Source organism: Gorilla gorilla, chromosome 8 (genome assembly GCF_029281585.2).
Source record: "Gorilla gorilla gorilla isolate KB3781 chromosome 8, NHGRI_mGorGor1-v2.1_pri, whole genome shotgun sequence".
In the NCBI taxonomy this organism is placed as follows: Eukaryota; Metazoa; Chordata; class Mammalia; order Primates; family Hominidae; genus Gorilla; species Gorilla gorilla.
Window position 1 is genome coordinate 104,098,792 of NC_073232.2, and position 13,908 is coordinate 104,112,699.

The 13,908-nt window shown below is 43.0% G+C and overlaps 1 protein-coding gene and 1 pseudogene across 4 annotated transcripts in view; both read right to left on the reverse strand.

Annotated features, from left to right (window-relative positions):
- Positions 1 to 13,908, reverse strand: part of PPP1R3C (protein phosphatase 1 regulatory subunit 3C) — a 172,829-nt gene that overhangs the window by 130,036 nt on the left and 28,885 nt on the right. The window lies entirely within an intron of this gene.
- On the reverse strand, positions 9,778 to 11,877 carry LOC101142061 (FAS-associated factor 2-like; annotated as a pseudogene).

A 13,908-nucleotide genomic window follows, 5' to 3' on the forward strand; every position in this document is an offset into this window, starting at 1 on the left:
ACTTGAGATTAGGGAGTGGTGATGGCTCTTAACGAGCATGCTGCCTTCAAGCATCTGTTTAACAAAGCACATCTTGCACCGCCCTTAATCCATTCAACCCTGAGTGGATACAGCACATGTTTCAGAGAGCACAGGGTTGGGGGTAGGGTCACAGATCAACAGGATCCCAAGGCAGAAGAATTTTTTCTTAGTACAGAACAAAATGAAAAGTCTCCCGTCTACCTCTTTCCACACAGACACGGCAACCATCCAATTTCTCAATCTTTTCCCCACCTTTCCCCCCTTTCCATTCCACAAAACCGCCATTGTCATCATGACCCGTTCTCAATGAGCTGTTGGGTACACCTCCAAGACGGGGTGGTGGCCGGGCAGAGGGGCTCCTCACTTCCCAGTAGGGGCGGCCGGGCAGAGGTGCCCCTCACCTCCCGGACGGGGCGGCTGGCCGGGCAGGGGGCTGACCACCCCCACCTCCCTCCTGGACGGGGTGGCTGGCCGGGCAGAGGGGCTCCTCACTTCCCAGTAGGGGCGGCCGGGCAGAGGCGCCCCTCACCTCCCGGATGGGGCGGCTGGCCAGGCGGGGGGCCGAACCCCCACCTCCCTCCCGGACAGGGCGGCAGGCTGGGCGGTGGGCTGACCCCCCCACCTCCCTCCCGGACGGGGTGGCTGGCCAGGCGGGGGGCTGACCCCCCACCTCCCTCCCGGACAGGGCGGCAAGCTGGGCGGTGGGCTGACCCCCCCACCTCCCTCCCGGACGGGGCGGCTGGCCGGGCTGAGGGGCTCCTCACTTCCCAGTAGGGGCGGCCGGGCAGAGGCGCCCCTCATCTCCCGGACGGGGCGGCTGGCCGGGCGGGGGGCTGACCCCCCCACCTCCCTCCCGGACGGGGCGGCTGGCCGGGCGGGGGGCTGACCCCCCCCACCTCCCTCCCGGACAGGGCGGCTGGCCGGGCAGAGGGGCTCCTCACTTCCCAGTAGGGGCGGCCGGGCAGAGGCGCCCCTCACCTCCCGGACGGGGCGGCTGGCCAGGCGGGGGGCTAACCCCCCACCTCCCTCCCGGACGGGGCGGCTGGCCGGGCGGGGGGCTGACCCCCCCACCTCCCTCCCGGACGGGGCGGCTGGCCGGGCGGGGGGCTCCTCACTTCCCAGTAGGGGCGGCCGGGCAGAGGTGCCCCTCACCTCCCGGACGGGGCGGCTGGCCAGGTGGGGGGCTAACCCCCCCACCTCCCTCCCGGACAGGGCGGCTGGCGGGGTGGGGGGTTGACCCCCCCACCTCCCTTCCGGACGGGGTGGCTGGCCGGGCGGGGGGCTGACCCCCCCACCTCCCTCCCGGACGGAGCGGCTGGCCGATCAGAGGGGCTCCTCACTTCCCAGTAGGGGCGGCCGGGCAGAGGCGCCCCTCACCTCTCGGACCGGGTGGCCGGCCAGGCGGGGGTCCGAACCCCCACCTCCCTCCTGGACAGGGCGGCAGGCTGGGCGGTGGGCTAACCCCCCCACCTCCCTCCCGGACGGGGCGGCTGGCCGGACGGGGCGGCTTGCCGGGCGGGGGGCTGGCCCCCCCACCTCCCTCCCGGACGGGGCGGCTGGCCCCCCCACCTCCCTCCCGGACGAGGTGGCTGCCGGGCGGAGATGCTCCTCACTTCCCAGACGGGGTGGCTGCCGGGCGGAGGGGCTCCTCACTTCTCGGGCGGGGCGGCTGCCGGGCGGAGGGGCTCCTCACTTCTCAGACAGGGCGGTTGCCAGGCAGAGGGTCTCCTCACTTCTCAGACGGGGCGGCCGGGCAGAGACGCTCCTCACATCCTGGACAGGGCGGCAGGGCAGAGGTGCTCCCCACATCTCAGATGATGGGCGGCCGGGCAGAGCCGCTCCTCACTTCCCAGATGTGATGGCGGCCAGGAAGAGGCGCTCCTTGTTTCCTAGATGGGATGGCGGCTGGGCAGAGAGGCTCCTCACTTTCCAGACTGGGCAGCCAGGCAGAGGGGCTCCTCACTTTCCAGACTGGGCAGCCAGGCAGAGGGGCTCCTCACATCCCGGACGATGGGCGGCCAGGCGGAGACGCTCCTCACTTCCCAGACGGGGCGGCAGCCGGGCAGAGGCTGCAATCTCGGCACTTTGGGAGGCCAAGGCAGGCGGCTGGGAGGTGGTTGTAGCGGGCCGGGATCACGCCACTGCACTCCAGCCTGGGCACCATTGAGCACTGAGTTAACCAGACTCTGTCTGCAATCCCGGCACCTCGGGAGGCCGAGGCTGGCAGATCACTCGCGGTTAGGAGCTGGAGACCAGCCCGGCCAACGCAGCGAAACCCCGTCTCCACCAAAAAAATACGAAAACCAGTCAGGCGGGGCGGCGCGCGCCTGCAATCGCAGGCACTCGGCAGGCTGAGGCAGGAGAATCAGGCAGGGAGGTTGCAGTGAGCTGAGATGGCAGCAGTACCGTCCAGCTTCGGCTCGGCATCAGAGGGAGACCGTGGAAAGAGGGGAGAGGGAGAGGGAGAGGGGGAGGGGGAGGGGGAGGGGGAGGGGGAGGGGGAGGGGGAGGGGGAGGGGGAGGGGGAGGGGGAGGGGGAGGGAGAGGGAGAGGGAGAGGGACGTGAATTAGCATTTTCTAATTTAGAAGAACATAAAAGGTAAGAAAAAGTCTGCGTTTAAAACCTGACCTACAGCTCAGGGCATCCATCATCAAACCTGTTAAAAGTTAGAGAAACACATTAACGATAAGCCATAATGAGAGAATTTTACTAGGTGTCTCTGGGTATCACTAATTCACAAGTAACATCCAACAAACCAAAAAAAAAGAGTTGCTCTCTCCCTGGGCACAAGTCATTGGAGTGGATTTTGTTACTCTACAGTTTTTATAAATAAGAAAAGTGTAATTCGGGTAAGTAAAATAAGCAAAGTCATAAGATTATACACACCAGAAGCATATCTAACTCACGTCTTCACAGTTCTAATTCAGACTCTTCGCTTTATACCATTCCTTCTCATAATCAGAGCCTGTAGTGTGCTTTTGATATATTGCAAGGCTCTAGTTATTTAAACCATCAACTTAAAGGAATACTTATTCTAGAACTCTTACTGAGCTGATGGCTACCAACTAACTAAACTTCCTACACCACAACTAGGCATGGTTGTTCACTTTACATTAAAAAAAAAAACAAAACCAACTTCCTGCTATCCTACCAAATTGTCTTCTTTCTGCCACCTAGAGAGAGCATTCAATACAGTCCAAAGCAAGGCATATTTGAGTCCAGCGCTCTCTCTATTCTAATGGCACTCTATTCCTCCCTAGACCAAAGTACCAATTTCTTTCCCTACCCCACAACCTACACTCCCTCCCCAGTTCCAGACCTGGACACAAGATAAGGAGCATCCAAATACTGGATCTTTTTTTTAATACCTCTCCTTTTTTTTTTTTTTTTTAGAATTAGTTGAAATTTTATTAACATGTTGTGCATAATTAGTTCACGAAAATGAATGAATTTTACCTTGTGAACATTATTAAAATACTTTCCAAATGCAAATTATGATGTGTGCCCCAAACTTTATAAATGTCCTGTTAAGATGTATTACCTCTTCTTAAGCCTTAAACCAACATTGAAGTTTAAGTTGAACTGAGGGTTCATATTCATTCTATTTGCCAGCCTTCAAAAGTCAATAGAACTATTTCCACTAGATGGCTGTCTTTACCAAGAACTGTAAGAGCTATGCCAACTTGCAGCAGTTTGTAAGTTTTAAAGCTTACCTTTTACAGAGGCAAGCATATATGCAGCCATTTAATAGGCTCACTCCTACAAAATGTCCATGTATTACTTTATTTGTTCACCCCCACATTGCAAAAAGTCAATATGATAAAAATGTAATGTGTTCTAGAAAATAATAAGAGAGAAATTTTATTTGTTTCAGGCTGAAAATTTTCTAAAAGATGTAAGGAATTTTGCCCTGGAGACTGAAAGACATATATAAAAATTATCTCAGTGTAATTGTTTATATTGTCAGATCAAAAGTTACTTGTTGGTTATAAAAATTGTGTTCTTTAATATTTAAGAAAAGAGATTGGCTATCACTACTTATATTTGGAATTTGTTTCACACCTTTCTCTAGGTCATAAAGGTATTTTAAAGTTAAAATATGATACATTGAATAGAATTTGTTATAAGCTACAATTTCTACTGTATCAAGGAAATTGTTTCTTCCACTCACATGTTTTGTTATTTCCTTAGTATTTGATTCCTTGTTATTTGATTAGTACGAAAATTCAGCACCAAGTTCGGAGAGGATTGGTTGGGTAGTTGGTTGTTTTTCAGTAAACTTTTTATTGAGGTATAACAAAACTAAAGAAAAGTGCACAAATTGTAAGCATATAGCTTGACTGATGTTCGCAAAGTGAAATTAACATAAACGTTTTTGTGCAATTGTATATTTTACCTTTTTAAATTTTATTTGCTATTTGTTTAGTTACATCCAAGTAACCAGCACCTAGATCAAGAACTAGAACACTACCAGCCACCCAGACGTTCCTAATCACCTCCCCGAAGTGGTGACCATTATTCTGACATCTAATACCACAGAGATGGCTTTCGCCTGTTTTGAAGTTTATAAGACTCATCCCACTTGTTTGGCTTTTCATTGTGTTGATGAGAATCATCTACTTTGTTTTCACTGCTATGTATCACAACTTACTTATTCATGATCATTTGTGTGGTGTCCAGTTTGGAGCTATTATGAAGTGCTGTTATGAAGTTTCTATATATACACTGAATCAATATGTGTATGCATTTCTTTGAGTGAGCATATACTTAGAAGTGGAATTGCTGGGTCATGACATTTGCATATGTTCAGCTTTAGTAAATACTGCCAATTTTCTGAAGTAGTTGTACCAATCCACACTCCCACAAGCAGGATACGAACTCCACTATTCCATTTCCTCCTCAGCACTTGGTATTGTCAGTCCTTTAAACAGTAGCCATTCTGGTGGGTATATAGTGATATCTCATTATAGTTTTAAATTGCTTTTCTCTGAAAACTAATGAAATTGTTTATATGCTTATTGGTTAAGAATGTTCCAATCTTATCTTCATTTTGTATAATATTTTCAGGCTAGGTACAATGGCTCATGCCTGTAATCCCAACACTTTGGGAGACCAAGCTGAGAGGATTGCTTGAGCTCAGGAGTTTGAGGCTGAAGTGAGCTATGATTGCACCACTTCCCTCCAGCCTGGGCCATAGGGCAAGACCCTGTTTCCAAAAAAAAAAAACACATATTTTCTATCTTTTCTTTATTAATTTGTGTGAGTCAGTGGTAAGATATAAATATATTATAATTATCTTCTATTCTGGGGCTTGACCAGTTATGGTCTTAACATTATCTTTGATGAGTAAAGTTCAGTTTATTAATTTTATCTTTTATGGTTAGCACATTCTTCAGGTCCTCTTTTTAAAATCTTTGCCCAGATAGTCATCAGACTATCCAAAGTCAGTGTGAAGGAACAAATTCTAAAAGCAGCAAGAGAGAGGCAACTAATCACCTATAAAGAAAATCCTGGCTGGGTGAGGTGGCTCACACCTGTAATCCCAACACTTTGGGAGGCAGACGCAGGCGGAGGCAGGTGGATCACCTGAGGTCAGGAGTTCGAGAGCAGCCTGGCCAACATGGTGAAACTCCATCTCTACTAAAAATACAAAAATTAGCCAGGCATGGTGATGCGGCCTGTAATCCTAGCTACTAGGGAGGCTGAGGCAGGAGAATTACTTGAACTCAGGAGGTGGAGGTTGCAGTGAGCCGAGATCACACCACTGCAGTCTGGGCTACAGAGCAAGACTCCATCTCCAAAAAAAGGAACTGCTGGCCAAGAATTTTTTATCCTGCTAAACTAAGCTTTATAAATAAAGAATAACTAAAGTATTTCCCAGACAAGTCAATGCTAAGGAAATCCATCAACACTAGACCAGTTGTACAAAAAATGCTCAAAGGAGTTCTAAACATGGAAATGAAAAGGCAATACTCATCATCATAAAAGCACACAAATGTATAAAGCTCACAGGTCTTATAAAGCGATTTCACAATTGAGACTACAAAGCAACTAGGTAACAATTAACATCATAATGGGAAAAAAATTCATATATCAATATTAACCTTGAATGTAAATGGACTAAATGCTCCACTTAAAAGACATACACTGGAAGAGTGGATAAAAAATAAAATCCAACCAAATACTGCTTACAAGAAACCCATCTAATGGGTAAAGACATTTACAAACTCAAAGTAAAAGAGTGGAAAAAGACATTCCACACAAACAGAAAACAAAGAAAGCAGTAGTGGCTATACTCACATCAGATAAAACAGACTTTAAACCAACAACAGGAAAAAAAGACAAAGAAGGTCATTATAAAATGATAAAAGAATTCAACAAGAAAATGTAACAATTCTAAATATATATGCACCCAACACCAAAGTACCCAGATTCATAAAACAAATACTACTAGACATAAGAAAAGAGATAGACAGCAATACAATAATAGTGGGGAATTTCAACACCCCACTGACAGCACTGACAAGGAAGTTTGTAGCTTGCCTACATCAAAAAGACAGGAAGATCTCAAATTAACAACCAAATGTTGCACCTCAAGGAACTAGAAAAACAAGAACAAACCACACCGAAATCTAGCCTAAGAAAAGAAATAACAAAGATCAGAGAAATTGAGACCAAAAAAAGAAACAAAGGATCAACAAAAAGTTGGTTATTTGAAAAGGTAAACAGGCTGATATACTCCTTGCTAGGTTAATCAAGAAAAAAATAGAGAAGATTCAAATAAGCACAATCAGAAATTATAAAGGAGACATTACAATGGACACTACAGAAATACAGAAGATCATCAGAGACTACTATTAGCACCCCTATGTGCACAAACTAGAAAACCTAGAGAAAACAGACAAATTCCTGTAAACATACAACTTCTCAAGATTGAACCAGTAAGACATAGAAATCTTGAGCAGACAAATGGCAAGTAGTTAAATTGAATCAGTAATTTTTTAAAAATCTCCTGACAACAATAACAAAAATCCAGGACAAGAGGGATTCACAGCCAAATTTTGCCAGATGTACAAAGAACTAGTACCAATCCTACTGAAACTGTTCCAAATGCTGAGGAGGGAATCCTCCCTTACTCATTCTACAAAGGCAGTATCACCCTGATAACAAAGCCAGGCAAGGACACAACAAAAAAAGAAAACTATAGGCCAATATCCCTGATAAACATAGACGCAAAATCCTCAACAAAATACTAGCAAACCAACAGCACATCAAAAAGAACATCATGATGGGTTTTATTCCAAGGATGCAAGGATGGTTCAACATACACAAATCAATAAATGGGATACACCACACTAACAGAATTAAAAACAAAAATCACATGATCATCTCAACAGATGCAGAAAAAGCATTTCATAAAATTCATTATTTCTTCATGATAAAAACCCTCAACAAACTAGGCATCAAAGGAACATATGTCAAAATAATAAAAGCCGTATATGACAAACCCACAGCCAACATCACACTGAATATAGAAAAGCTAAAAGCATTCTCCCTAAGAACTGGAACAAGACAAGGATGCCCACTTTTACCACTCCTATTCAACATGGTAGTGGAATCCTACCTACGGAAAGAAATAAAAGGCATCCAAATTAGAAAGAGGAAGTCAAAGTATCTCTGTTCACTGATGATATGATCTTATCTCTAGAAAAATCCTAACACTCCTCCAAAGAGTTTTAAATTTGATTAATGACTTCAGTCAAATTTCAGGATACAAAATCAAGATACAAAAATCAGCAGCATGTCTATCCACCAATAAAATCAAGCTGAGAACCAAATTAAGAACTCAATCCCTTTTACAGTAGCTAGAAAAATAAAATAAAATACCTAGAAATACATTTAACCAAGGGGGTAAAAGATCTTTATGAGAAGAACTACAAAACACTGATGAAAGAAATTGCAGGTGACACAAACAAATGGAAAAACATCCCATGCTTGTGAACTGGAAAAATCAATATTGTTAAAATGATCATACTATCCAAAACAATCTACATATTAAATGCAATTCCTATCAAATTACCAATGTCATTTGTCATGGAATTAGGGGAAAAAAAATCCTAAAATTCCAATGGAATGCAAAAAGAGCCTGAATAGCCAAAGAAATCCTAAGCAAAAAGAACAAAGCTAGAATAAAGCATCACCTTACCTAACTTGAAATTATACTACGACGCTATATTAACCAAAACACCATGACACTGGTATAAAATAGACACATAGATCAATGGAACAGAACAGAGACCAGGAATAAACTACATCTACAACAGACAAAGTCAACAAAAACATGCACTGCGAAAAATACACACTTTTCAGTAAATGATTCTGGGGAACATTGAATAACCATATGCAGAAGAAGGAAACTGGACTCATATCTCTCACCATATGTAAAAATTAACTCAAGATAGATTAAAGACTTAAATATAAGACCTGAAACTATAAAAATCCTAGAAGAACACCTCAGAAAAACTCTTCTAAATGTTGGCCTACGCAAAGAATTTCTGACTGTCATCAAAAACAAATACAACAAAAACAGATATAAACACATGGGACTTAATTGAACTAAAAGCTTCCATATAGCAAAAGAAATAATTAACAGAGTAAACAGGCAACCTACAGAATGGGAAAAAAAATGTTTGTAAACTATGCATCTGACGAAGGGCTAACATCTAGAATCTACAAGGAATTCAAACTCAACAAGAAAAAAATAGATAACCCCATTAAAAATGGGCAAAAGATATGAACAGATATTTTTCAAAAGAAGATTTACAAGCAGCCCACAAACAGGTAAAAAGGCTCAACATCACTAGTCATCATTGAAATGCAAATTAAAACTACAATGAGATACCATCTTACATCAGTCAGAATAGTTATTATTAAAGAGTCAAAAAACAGATATCCGTGAGAATGTGACGAAAAGGGAATGCATATACATTGTTGGTGAGAATGTAAATTGGTACAATCTCTATGGAAAACAGTATGGAGATTTCTCAAATAACTGAAAATAGAACTACCATTCAAACCAGCAATACCACTAGATGTCTACCCAAATGAAAAGAAATCATTATATCAAAAAGACACCTGCACTCGTATGTTTACTGCAGCACCATTCACAATAACAAAGTCATGAAATAAGTCTAAGTGTTCACCAACAGATGATTGGATAAAGAAAATGTGACATATATATACCAGGGAATACTATACAACCATAAAAATAATGAAATCATGTATTTTGCATCAACATGGATGGAGCTGGAGGCCATTATTCTAAATAAAATAACTCAGAAACAGAAAGTCAAATATAGCATGTTCTCACGTCTAAGTGGGAGTTAAACAGAAGGTATACATGGACATCAGAGGGCAATAATAGACATTGGAGACTCCAAAGGGTGAGAGGGGCCAGGTGCGGTGGCTCACGCCTATAATCCCAGCACTTTGGGAGGCCAAGACGGTCAGATTGCTTGAGGCCAGGAGTTTGAGACCAGCCTGGCCAACATGGTGAAACCCCACCTCTACTAAAAATACAAAAATTAGCTGGGCATGGTGGCAGATGCCTATAATCCCAGCTTCTTGGGAGGCTGAGGCAGAGAATCATTTGACCCCAGGAGGCAGAGGTTGTAATGAGCCAAGATCACGCCATTGCACTCCAGCCTGGGCGACAGAGTAAGACTCTTGTCTCAAAATAAATAAATAAATAAAATTTTTTAAAGGTGAGAGAGTGGCAGAGGGGGTAAAGGTTGAAAAATTACCTACTGGGTACAATGTTCACTATTCAGGTCATGGGTACACTAAAAGCCTAAAGTTCACCACTACACAATATATCCATGTTACAAAACTGCACTTATACCCCCTAAATCTATGGAAATAATTTTAGAAAATCATTGCCTATTCCAATTTCATGAATATATTCATCTATGCCTTCTTCTTGGAACTTTTTTTTCAGCCCCCTTGGTCATTGCAAAACAGAAACAAAATTATTCATAAATTGTGGCAGTTCAAGGAACATCTCTGCTGTGTACTTTCTCTTCCCTCTCCTCTCCAGAGGTAGGAGAAGCAAGTCCTCAGAAGATGCTGCAAGTAGCTGGTTGGTGGAAGTTTTTCACTTTATTTTCCATAAAACCAAGAATCAATGAGAACTAGTGGGAATGTCCCCTTCCCCAGTTGGGACAATGGATGAGTTGAAGGGGAAGAGTCTCTGTTTACTGGACGGTGCATGTGCAGAGGCCATCGAGAAAAGCTGAGCTTGCTGAGTGGGTACATTCATTGCTAACCTTGTGTACGCACAAACAGGTTGTGATGTCTTGCAGGCAACATGGCTTCTGATCCTTCCTTTGGATGCAGCAGTCTTTTAAAAAATATATTGTATAATAATAATATGAATTTCTCTCTTGGTTTTTTTTTTCTGTTTTGTTTGTTTGTGTGTTTTCTGTTTCGTTTAGGGATGGGAGTAGGAGGGGAGAGGAAGAAAAAATGTCATTTGTCTATTAGATCCTAAACAAACAGAACTCCTGTATGGCTGAGTCCAACCTCCTGCAGCATAGGGCAATTGGGCAGCACTTGCCTGAAAAAACTGGCTTCAATCGGAAGCTTTTCAGGGCTTTTTTTCAAGGAGAATAAGAAGTCATGGATTATTGTTAGAGACTGTGAAAAGTGGAATCATCTCTCTACTTGAGAATCACTGTGTAATTTGAAGATAATCTTGACATTTTCAGGGTCATCGGGGAAATTTCAGGGGCAGGCATTCCAACTTCCTTTCCTTTTCCTCCTGTAAATTCTGCTACCATCTCTTCTCTGCCAGCTTTTGCTCTTGCACCTCCTCCTCCTTCTGCTGCTTAAGCTCCCACTCCTCCCATTTCTTCATTTCTTTCTCCTGGTCAGCCCTGGGAGAAGCCAGGTAGGCCTCATCCTGCTTTTGTCTCAACACCTGGGTCTGGTTTCTTTCTTCCCTTTCCAGGCGTTCTGACACCAGGTAAGTCTGGTTTGTATCCATGATAGATGTCAGTTGGTTAATGAGGTCATCCAGTTGAAGGAGGCCTTCTAGCCATCCCACCACAGTCATCCGCTGATCCTTCAGCATCACCATGGCCAGGAATGGATAGGTGTTCTCTCATAACGCCCGCGAGACCCTGTATCCCTCAGATTTGTTTGTAGAGCATGCCCAGAAGAGCATCCTAGAGAAAGAATTTCAGTGAAATAACTTTGGGTTCACAGAGTGTGTTGCAACAAAACTTATCAGAGACCTGTTGATCATCTCCAAGAAGATAAACCAAAGAGTGAAGCACCAGCTTGGCATCATTAAGTGCCTGGCTGTGTGTTCTGGGCTAGAAGACAAGGTGTGCCCTCCCATATTTCTATTCAAACGCTAGCATAAATGAAACAATGTACCCAACAGGGTCAGTGATCTGGCTGCGAAGGTCAAGCCATATAAAACAAAGGGCAAACCTAAATATATCAAGTATTGTGTAATAGGTAGACTGGAATGGAAGCATTATCAAGTAATAACCCCATCCAAGCAGACCCCTCAGTTGTGGTCTTGAGACAACATAGCTGTAGATCCTGTGGTCAGCTGTATTAACCTGCAGGGGTGGGGACAGAGGCGGGTTGAAAACACTCCATACACCATCTTGCTCATTCAAGCTGTCCTGTTCAGCAACCTGTATGTTCCAGTTATGCTGTTCCAAGGTATGGTGATGCTGATCCATAGATTCTATGCCAGTTAGATCCTAAAACTGCAGCAGCTTCTCTGTCTGCTCCTGTGTTAGATCCTGCTTCTCAGACATCACCTCTATGCTCCTGCAGAGTTTTATTACTTAACCTTTTATATCTATATCTAATATGTCTGCAATTGCTTTTGAGTGAGAGCAGGGTAAAAATTCATTTTCATATGGATATCAAATTGTCCCAGCACCACTTATTGAAGACTTTCATTTCATTACTATACTACAGTTTCATCTTTGTCATTAATCAGATAACTGCATATATTATGGGTTTGTTTTTGGATTTTCTATTCTGTTGCATTGGTCTATTTGTCTATCCTCAGGCCCATGAGCTTTGTTATTTTAGCAATATAACAAGTCACGATATCTGGTAGTCTAAGTCCCCAGCCTTCTTCAGAATTGTCTTGACTGTTCTTGGTTCTTTGCATTTCTAGATGAATTTTAGGATAAATTTGTAAATTTTCACAGGAGGAACAAAAACAACTACTGGGACTGTTAACTAAAATTGAATTAACCAATAAATTCATTTGGAAAAAATTGTTTTGTGATGGATTGATTTAGCTAGGCAATACTATATCTCCCAGAATTCTTTTCCCTGATGGTTTTTGTTAGGGTGGACCATAGGAGGCCTTTCTTGCAAGAGATTTGGAGAGCAGAAGTAAAGTAGCAGCTATAATTTTTATGTTCACATGTCAGAGCAGGCGTTGTTATAGCTCATGTACATTGTAGCTAATCTCTTGGCTCACCTTTGTTGGTGTGGAAACAACAGTCAGGTTGTAATTGCTCCAAATTACTCTGAATCCTCTTTCAACCACTCCAACTCCTTAGCAAGTGGCACTAGTTTCTCCTGCTGGACACCCACATCACCAAGGCTAGAGGCCATGAGACTTAAGCTGATCCAGGTTCTGCCTCTGTTCTACCCCCTAATATCCTTCTTTCCTTCTCAACTGTCTGTCATACAGATTTCAAGGTCCAGCATTGGACACAGAGACAACAGCCTTATAGAGGCTGTTTTACCAGCTCCTATATTGTGCAAGGTTAAATTCCTATAACAAATCATACATACATATGCATGTGTTTATATTTATGTGTATATATATATATATATATAGTGTGTGTGTGTGCACGTTGCATTTATGTGTTTACAGTCATGAGTTGCTTAATGATGACGATACATTCTAAGAAATGTGTCATTAAGCAATTTCATCATTGTATAAATATCATAGAGTGTACTTACGCAAACCTAGATGGTACAGCCTACTCCACAGCTAGGTTATATGGTATAGCCTATTGCTCCTAGGCGACAAAGCTGTACAGTATGTTACTGTACTGAATACTCCAGGGAATTGGTAACACAATGATATTTGTGTATCTAAACATATTTAAAGAGCGTATGCTTGCTCTACACTATTACCACTGCTACAGAATCACTAGGCAGCATAAAGTTTTCAGCTCCATTATAACATGCGTAAGTGTATTTATTTGTTTATCTTATCTTAGTGGTTCTGCCTCTCTGATTGAAACCTGACTGATACAAACATCTTTACAATACTGGGTCTTCCAATTCTTGCTATATCCCTCTACTAATTTGGTTATCTTTAATTTCTCTCAATAATAATTTGTAATTTTTTGACGTGATCTTGCCCATGTTTTATTATATTTATTCCTAGTTATTTGATGGTTTTGATGCAATTTTATCTTTTTAATTTTCACTTGCAAATGTTTGTTTCTGGTATATAAAATACAAATTACTTTTTTTATTTTGATCACGTATCTTGCAGCCTTGCTTAAAGTCAGTTATTAATTTTAATAGCTCATGAACTCTTTTGATTTTCTACACACACACTCATGTCATCTGAGCTGATGTGAGCTTCCTTCTTCCTTTTCTTGCCTTTTTGGACTGGATAGGACCTCCAATAAAATGTTGAGTAGAAATGATGATAGAAGAGAACTTTGTCTCATTGCCCATCTCAAAGGGACGTCTTTAAATACTTTACTCTTCACTATTATATTTTCTTTAGGTTTTTCTGTAAATACTCCTTCTCAGATAAAAGAAATTCTTTCCATTCTTAGTTTGCTAAGAGTTTTTATCACAACTATTCTTTGCCTTATCAA